We start from the raw sequence: 8,366 nt of genomic DNA, 5'->3' as shown, positions 1-8,366 counted from the left end.
TTAGAGCAGTAGAAGGTTCAGGTTTTGTGGCAATGATGCAGGTGGCAGAGCCTAGATTCAAGGTTCCAGGGCGTATGACAATTTATAGGGATGTATTGAAGATGTATGTACAAGAGAAGAATAGCCTAAAAACTTATTTCTTGACATCTAAGCAGAGGGTATCTTTGACAACAGACACATGGACATCACCAAATAATTATAACTATATTTGTGTAACCGTTCATTATGTTGATCAGAATTGGAAGCTACAAAAGAGAATACTCATGTTCTGCCAAGTTGAAGGTCATACTGGTAATGCAATCGGTGAGAAGCTGGTGGATTGTTTGAAGGATTGGGGTCTACAAGATGTTTCAACAGAGGTTTATCTTTGAGCAAGAAAAAGAATCTGTTTTACCTACTGATGCTGATATTGAAGAAGCTATAGCTAGTAATGTTGTCATAGAAGACGTGTTTGAGGATATGGAAGAAGAGGAAGAGGTTGAGGTTATGGAAGATGAGGTTGAGGAGTTGGATCCAACAAGCAAGATCAAGGCAAAGCAGAATAAGAATAAAAAGATTCCTCGTCAACATGCTCCTTATCAAGAAGATTGGAAATATGCTAGAGGTCTTGTGAAGTGTCTAAAGGTATTCTTCTATGCTATTGTCAACTTTTCTGCATCTATACAAGTCACTACTCATATGTTCTTATGGCAATTTTTACTCATCAATGAACAATTAGTAGAATTTAGAAACAATGTAGCATCAGATCCTTTTATTGCTCGTATGTCTCGTCTAATGTGTGCTAAGTACCATAAGTATTGGGGTGTGCATGAATCAATGAATTCTGTAATGTTTATTGCTCATCTGTTAGATCCAAGAGAGAAACAAAAGGGTTTGGAATTTACTCTTAATTGTTTGTATGAGAATAATACATGGGAGGTTCAAAGAGTTATGAGAAAGGTGAAATTAGAATTTGAGGAACTCTTTGAAGATTATAAGTCCTTGTATTCAGTTCATGAGGAGGGGTCAAGTAGTGATGCTCATATTGTTGCTTATCCAGTTAGTGTCCAATCTGTTGGTCTGTTTGCTAGAATTCAATCAAGGAGGAAACAACATTGGGACACCCCAAGTTGTGTTGAAGAGGCAAGAACAACTGAGCTCGACAGGTATTTGACAGATGTGATTGAAGGTGGAATGCGTGAAATAGGTCAACCTGACCATTTTGACATATTGGCTTGGTGGCAGGCTAATGCAAGCAGGTATAAGATACTTTCATACATGGAAAGAGATATATTAGCCATGCCTGTGTCTTCAGTGGCCTCTGAATCAGCTTTTAGCACCGGGAAGCGCGTGCTGACTCCATGGAGAGCTTCTATGTCTACAAGGACAGTCGAAGCATTGCTCTATACACAAAGCTTTCTTCAAAAGCCCATTGCTCTTGATCTTCTATGTGACTATATACCTGATGATGTTGTTGAAGATGAGGCAGGTAATATATTAGGTTTTCTTCTATTTAATAGAACTTACTTTTCAAGTTTTCTTGTACTGCTTGCTTACTTTCTTGGTTTACTTTTTTGTTCCATGTTGCAGCCATATGGGATTCTCTGCTAAAAGAAGCTTGATGTAAACTCCGTGTCAGTGACTCAGTGCAGCCAGTGCCAATTGTTCGAGAAGTCCCCCATCCTTTGCAAGGATTTCTTTTCATTTCTTGTCGCAGACTTATGGAAATGTTGTTTTTAGTACTATGTTTTAATGTTGAACTTTGAACTTAAAATGTGATACACTTATTATCCTGTGATGTTTTAAACCTTTGTTATTTTGAACTTTGTAATGTTGAACTTAGTATTAGACTCTTAGTCTTAGGTTGTTACTTTACTGTGTGTGTTAAAATTCAGGTAAAAAACCGGTACCGGAGTGGAACCGGACCGGTATTACCGGGACAGGTACAAGTCCAGGTACAGGTCCTCAAATTGAAGAACCGGTCAACTCCGTGTACATGTACCAGTTCCAACAGAAAACCGGACTGTACCGGCTCATGTGCAGCTCTAGGAACAACTGAAGAAGAATCAGTGGTTTTGGGTATAAAATGGATAGTTTTCACCAAAGCATTAGTACCATCAGCGGCTTGCTGATTCACGATATCACCAACGGCGGTCTGAGAGCGGTGTTCTTCTCTCCTGACATCACCAGCATCAACAGGACCAGATTCCTCATTATCAGTGTTCTCCCAGAGATAGGGTCACGTTCAAATCTTCATCTTCTTCATCATCGTTAACAGGAACTTGAGGATAATTTTCGTGTGGGAGCTCGTTCTTCTCGCAAACCCAGTTAACCACGAGCTGAGTCTCCTCATTCACTCGTCGTTGCGTCACCTTGGAATACCTCTTGGCAGCCACATACACGAACAACTGGAATTCCTGATCTAGAGAGGAACGAGAACGCTTCAGCTCCTCTTTAGCCTGTCGCAACTCGTCACGCTCCTGCGAGACATCCGCCATCAAGCGGGAAACGGTGGATAGTCGCTTAGAAGAATAATTCCGCTCTCCGTGAGCCTTAACTAAATCCTCCTGGAAAGTTACAAACTTCTTCTTCAGTGCGACAACCTCCTCTGCAAAAAAGATGTATTAGAATGGAAAAACCTAAACAAAAAAACAACATTGAGGCATCAATTGTGTCAGCCTTCGTGACTAACTTCATTCTGCGAAACAGCTACACAAAAGTCACGCGAAACCACAGGTTGATGGTTAACATCTTGAAGTAACTGCAGATCCTTTAACGCCTTATCTCTACTTTGGCGATCTTCATCTCTTTCCTCCGACAATTTTACCAACTTTGATGCTAAATCATCAGCTACATCCTTCTGAGATCTAAGAGAACTCTCTGGTAAATTGAGATCTCGTTGAAGCCTATAATACGCGCCATCAAAAGAAATCTTACTTTCAAACTGCGATCGTCATCAGACAAGGTTCGATTCTCGTCAATAAGAGAGCAATTCAGCATATTGGAAACCTCTGGAGCCCTGGCAAGTTGACCAGACACGGAACAATGTTGATCTGACCGAGCACGCCAACCAGAATTATTAATCTAAAGCCCACTACTTGATCATGTAAGCGTAAACGATTATTCTCCAACTGAGTAATCTGAACCTTCAAGGCGACACATTCGTCTTTGGCATCTTTCGTGGTGAATTAAAATTCATATCGTTCGGACGTACGTTTTCGGTTTAGAGCTTAAGCACGAAAGGCCTAACATCAAGAAGAGCGATACAAAAACAAAACATGTAGGGAAAGTACACAAATTTACAAAGCCTCACCTTTAAGCTCCTCATTTTTTACGCGAAGCTTAGCAACATCATTTGCTTCAGCAGATAGCTTGGACACCCGCTCCCCCAAATCATCGATAATTTGTTTAGACTTGCTGAATTCTTCAGTCTGAACCAAACGACGACGAAATTCCTGCAATGCCAGACCCCACAGTCAAGATAAACATAGAAAGGGAGAAAGGTTAATATCAATAAAGGGAAACTTTACCTCGGATTCAATAGTAATAAGCTTATCGGGTTTGGAAAGTTGGGACGACTCAGAATCAGTTTTTGGAGGAAAAATACCTAGCACGATAGAAGCTAACTCGGACCACCAGGAAGCCTCGACGGCTGCATTAGTTAGAACAGAATCTGCGGCCTGCTCATTCTTCGCGACGACAGCATCAGGAGAAGAACATACTATTGTCACAAGAGATCCTTCATGGGCACGAACATGAGCAAGTGTAGAAAGAGGTTGAGGAGAAAGACTAGCGGTCATCTTGCCCTTTGCTTGTGCAGAAAGTGCGGCAGTGGCTGGTGGCAGCAGCGATAGAAGACTCAAGACAGTCACAAGGTCCCTATGGCGCGAACCTCCCATCTTTTGAGGGGAACCCTCATTATCCGGTGAATATTTTCGTTTCCGAGAATCCTTCTTCGTCACCCTTTTTCGGTCACCAACAAAATTCACCGGAAGCCTGGATTGAGTACGTCTGAGGCAACAAATCTAAGTACAGAAACAAGTATAGGAATAATAAAATTATACAAAACACCAAGAACACTAGCAGCAGCAGAAACAAGAAAAACCCAAACACCCAGTCAATCGTTAAAAACTTAAGCAAAATACAGATACTTACCGGGGATGATTCATTAGAAGAAGGATAGTGGATTGACTTGACATATTGATTAATCTTTTCAAACAAACAAACTTTTATGAAAACAGGTTCTTTCGAAGCAAAGAAGGAGAAGAAATAAGATGAAAAAGATGAATCTCTCTCTTCAAAGGTATTTATTGAAACAGGCGAACCGGCTATAGCAGTAACCGGTCAAGAATGGAAACCTTGATGTGTCAATCGAGAAAAGGTGAATTACTGCACGTGGATATAATCCTACAGAGAGATGTCGGGTAAAAGAAAGCGAAAAGTCAAGGATGCGAAGCTGGGATTCTCTCATTATTCCACTTATAGAAGAACAAATCGAGAAGAGGCAAAATATAGGGGCGAAATATCGCACAAGACAGATCTACAACTTCGTTCTAATCAAAACAACCTTAAGCACAAAGAGACAACAACTATCAAGAAATAAGGCGAAGAGTGATTACGCAATAACAAAGGAATGGCGTGAATAGTAGCTACACGATAAAGACAATGTGATATTCATCTCAACAGAAGAGGCACGAATGACTAAGTAGCAGCGCGGCAAATAGAGACAGTTCTCAAAAGCCTGGCGAATAAGACAAACTGAAATATAATCAGTCATCTGAGATCTTGCATGTGAATTATTGTTGTCTTCTATTGTTACATTTACCTATATACCTATATAAGGGATCAAAAATAATAGAGAGAGAGATCGGTAGAGATAGAAGGGCTAAGGAATTTATCAAAAGAGAAAAGAAGGAAGCCATTAGAACTTAGCTTTCATCTCATATTTCCCCATTGTTGTACACAAACTAGTATTGTAATCATTGTAAGAACATCAAACATTCAACACAAAGCGTTTGAGAAGATCATATTAGTGTCGAAGTGGTGAATAATATTAGTAATGTTTGGGTTGATTCACATGACTTAAGCTTTGTTTGTTTGTTTGTTTGTTTTTTTGAAGCAGACATAAGCTTTGTGTTATTATCATTACAAGGGGTGTAGTTTTGGGATTTTTCCGCAACTACATCAATCATCGAAGCAACAATCATAAAAGGTAAAATCAATCTTGGGCCAGAAACGCTTCTCCCTGCAAGTGATATCTGAACAGGAAAAAGTAGGTAACCTGGAGCAACGTCCTTGCAGGCGAAAGCTTATAAGGACATTAGTTTCGGCGGTTGGTGACATGAGTATTGAAAGGAAAATAACAGGGAAGGGAATTTAAATAACAATTGCTACTCGCAAGTTAAAATGAACAAAGGAAAATGAAAACATCTTAGTACTACTACCTTTGCTCCTGGCGGATGGCCAGTGACCCAAGAAATGAAAGCAAAATTACATTTTCCATGTGAAGCCCATTATTGAAAGAAAATAATGAAAAATAACAAAAAATTTCGGCTGTTTTCATGCCTGGAGGATGCTTATTTAAATCCTGAATAAAAACTAAGAGGAGGTTTCATTTAAAGCATATTTGAAAATCCTCTCAAATGCGTTTTCCATGCACGTATTGAATAGCTTGTGATTAATCAACTCTTTCTCTGCTCCCACAGAAATCCTCAGCATTCCCATAGAGCTCACTGCAGTAATAGTAAGGTTCTGCGAATAATACAAACAAAATTTTTAATCAGTAGCTTTATTAATACTGCTAGCTGGTATAGTATTGATTCAAATAAAAACCTAAATTTCAAGTATGCTGCATGATGGCCATGTTAGGCCTATGACAAGAAGCGCAAAAACTTCTGCGTATGAGTCCTGATTTGGACCAAAAACTAATTTGAAGTGTATGATTAAGCTGTTGGGAGACCAAACCTATGCAAAAAATTCATGTAACAAGCCTATGGGATCCCTAAGAAAATAGATCCATTTTTATGCTTATAAAAACCAAGCTACAAGATGTGATTTTGGTTAGGAATATATATACCTGAGGACTATTTACTACCATGAAGTAAAGACCTTTAACTGGATAATCTGCCAAAGACACTTGTTCCACTGGGCCTACATATTCGAAATCACCATGCTCGACTTTCGTGATACACCGCGGATATATCGAGCTACCACCTGAGATGCTAAACAAAAGCGTTACAATGTTTAAGTGCCATTTTGCAGTAGATGTGGCATGAAGGGGTAAATCAAATTAATTAACTTTCAGAGTTTATAGAGTTTGCCTCCGAATCTCTGAATCTTCTCATTATCTCCAGTAAACTCCCTGTAAGAGAACCAGCAAGCGAACTCTTCTTTTCTGTAAATACTCTTTTAGCTTCTAAAACAAACTCTAATGGATCATCGGTCTCTGCATTAATCATCTCAGGAATTGGCAAATGAATAAGGCCAAACTTATTACCCCATGGACCTTTAGTATCCGGTTTTGCCATCTCTTCAACTGTTTGGTAACTAGTAATTTCTCTAGTGTTGAGCAACACTAGCGCCGTTGAATGGGCATTCCCCGAACCCTTGCTTGATGCTTCCATGTATTGTCTAGTTCCATAAAATACGATACCGAGGATCACATCAGTAATTGTCTGCTAACAAGAAGAAAATCGTATTACACATGTAACCCGCATACGGAACTGATAAGCTTTGGCTCTATTGTGACAGAAAAAACTTTCTTACCCCGCCAAGTCTTGCTTTGATTTGTTTGATTTGATCAAGAGAGAACGTAAAGGTAGTAATTGAAACAGGTTTGAACTCAGTGCCAAAAGTACCTGATCTAATTGGCGTCACATCATCCTCCAAAACACTACTCTTCGCAAGACTCCATGTGAAATCTTTTACAGTAGTCATGAAAAGCGAGAAAAGTCCAAGAATACTATTATTAGTCTTTTTGATGTGGCCAGACGACCGAGGAAAAGTTAATGGAAGAGTGGGATTATCTGTTCTTTGAAAGCAGCTAAACAATGCCCCCATGAGTGAGTATCCATCCCCTAAGGCATGATGAAGTTTCAAAACTATTGTTCCAGCTGCATTTTTTGTTGGATATTTGAAAATATGAATCTCCCATAATGGCCTACACTGTGGTAACTGTTTCAAAGCTAATTGAGTTAAGTATTCTTCAAAGTATTCGTCGTTAGATTCTAACAATAATCCGTTCGGGATAACAGGAACGTTGACGTGATCTTCAAGTTTAATGTTAACCTTCTTCCAGTATTTCCCTCCATTTTCATTTGTGACCTGATGAAATCAGCATTAATTGAATAAAAAAATAGACAAAAATTGGTTAAAATAAGCTTCTTCTTCTTTTCTTTGTGAAATATTATTACGTCGTGTTTTTGCAAATGAACACAGATTCACAGAGACGTATGCATATATATGAAAGAGAGAGAGAGACAGAGAGAGAGAGAACCATGATGGAGGAGAAACGCTGATGAGTAGGGATAAAGACACTCCCGAGTAAAGGTTTAATTGAAGAATCATCAATCGGAACTTCAAATTCTAAAACCACAAGGATGCTGATACAAAAAGCTTTACTATTGTAATATTTTCCTGTAGGCGAAGCTGGTTCAGTTTCTTCTTTAAGTTCCTCCATCCAAGCAAGTATTTGGTGCAAACTGCAAAGCTTTTGTTTAATCTTTTACTGATACATTTGTTGGTTCTCAAAGAAGGAAGAAGAAACAACAATTCATGTGTTACTTCATCGTAGTGTAACTAGGGGATCTTAATAATAAAGCACCAAGCAATCAATGGTAATGTCTAGACAGAAATATCCTATGGTGGTACATCTTTGAATGCAGTAGCACGATTTGTCTGTTAGGAAGAAATATCCCAATGTATAATCATTGTCTTTTAGATAAGATCGCTCGTCATGTGGTTCTCTCATGGTACTTCGTTCCACTGTACTAATTACTTTTAAACATTCCGAGGTTTTCTCAATTACTACGTTGTTGATTTATTAATTTTACTACAGTAAAACCTCTGTATAAGAATTTTTTTAGGGACCAAAAACATCGCATAAGAATTCAGGTATCAATAGATAAGGAAACAGGGAAAACTAAATTTGCATGCCATCCACTACTTAGAATTTTCCAGATTTAAACAAAACGGTGTTCTTGTACAATACAACCACTTTTTTTCTTCTAGTGTCACACCTTGACACTGCCGGTCATTTGATCTTAATGGATGATTGTGGTTCTGTCAGGTGGAAATAGAGACAAAACCAATTGAAGGTTTGAGAGGGTTCACTTTTTTTTTTTTTTTTTTTTGTGTTTCCAGTATACGAAGATGTCCCTAGGTGCGAA

At 38.8% G+C, this 8,366-nt stretch overlaps 1 pseudogene; it reads right to left on the bottom strand.

Annotated features, from left to right (window-relative positions):
- Positions 1-5,354: 5,354 nt before the first annotated feature.
- LOC113330239 lies at positions 5,355-7,738 on the bottom strand (annotated as a pseudogene).
- Between the last annotated feature and the right edge of the window lie 628 nt (positions 7,739-8,366).

This window comes from Papaver somniferum, unplaced genomic scaffold (genome assembly GCF_003573695.1).
Source record: "Papaver somniferum cultivar HN1 unplaced genomic scaffold, ASM357369v1 unplaced-scaffold_117, whole genome shotgun sequence".
NCBI classification, from domain to species: Eukaryota; Viridiplantae; Streptophyta; class Magnoliopsida; order Ranunculales; family Papaveraceae; genus Papaver; species Papaver somniferum.
Note: the sequence above shows the minus strand (reverse complement) of the source record. Positions and strands in the feature narration are given on the sequence as shown.